Genomic DNA, 344 nt, shown 5'->3' with positions numbered 1-344 from the left:
AAAGAAATGGGTTTAAATGTGTTTTTTACATGCCTTGAGGTACCAGGCATGGCTTGTGAATGCTGTGACCGTGTGGCGGATGGAACATCCCATGGGAGTGCAGGGGAGTGCCCTGCATGCTTGGCAGCAAACCAGAAAGTGGACCGAAGTACTTTCAGTCCACTTCTGGATCTGCCAGGGAGTGCATGCCCCTCTCTCTCCCTCCCCCGCCCCCCGTGTGCTCCCCTGGTTTGGCGATCGGCCATGGGAGGACCCCATGTGGCCCCCCAGACCCAGAAGGCACCGGTTGCCAAGCCAGAGGGAGGTGGATCCCCCCCGTATGCTCCCCAGAAGACCTGGAAGTG

At 59.0% G+C, this 344-nt stretch overlaps 1 protein-coding gene across 2 annotated transcripts in view; it reads left to right on the top strand.

The window, feature by feature from the left end:
* DAPK1 (death associated protein kinase 1) overlaps window positions 1–344 on the top strand; it is a 225,402-nt gene that overhangs the window by 171,471 nt on the left and 53,587 nt on the right. The window lies entirely within an intron of this gene.

The sequence above is a fragment of the Gavialis gangeticus genome, unplaced genomic scaffold, assembly GCF_001723915.1.
Source record: "Gavialis gangeticus isolate Ggan-Ray unplaced genomic scaffold, GavGan_comp1, whole genome shotgun sequence".
NCBI classification, from domain to species: Eukaryota; Metazoa; Chordata; order Crocodylia; family Gavialidae; genus Gavialis; species Gavialis gangeticus.
This window is presented reverse-complemented; position numbering and strand designations above follow the sequence as displayed.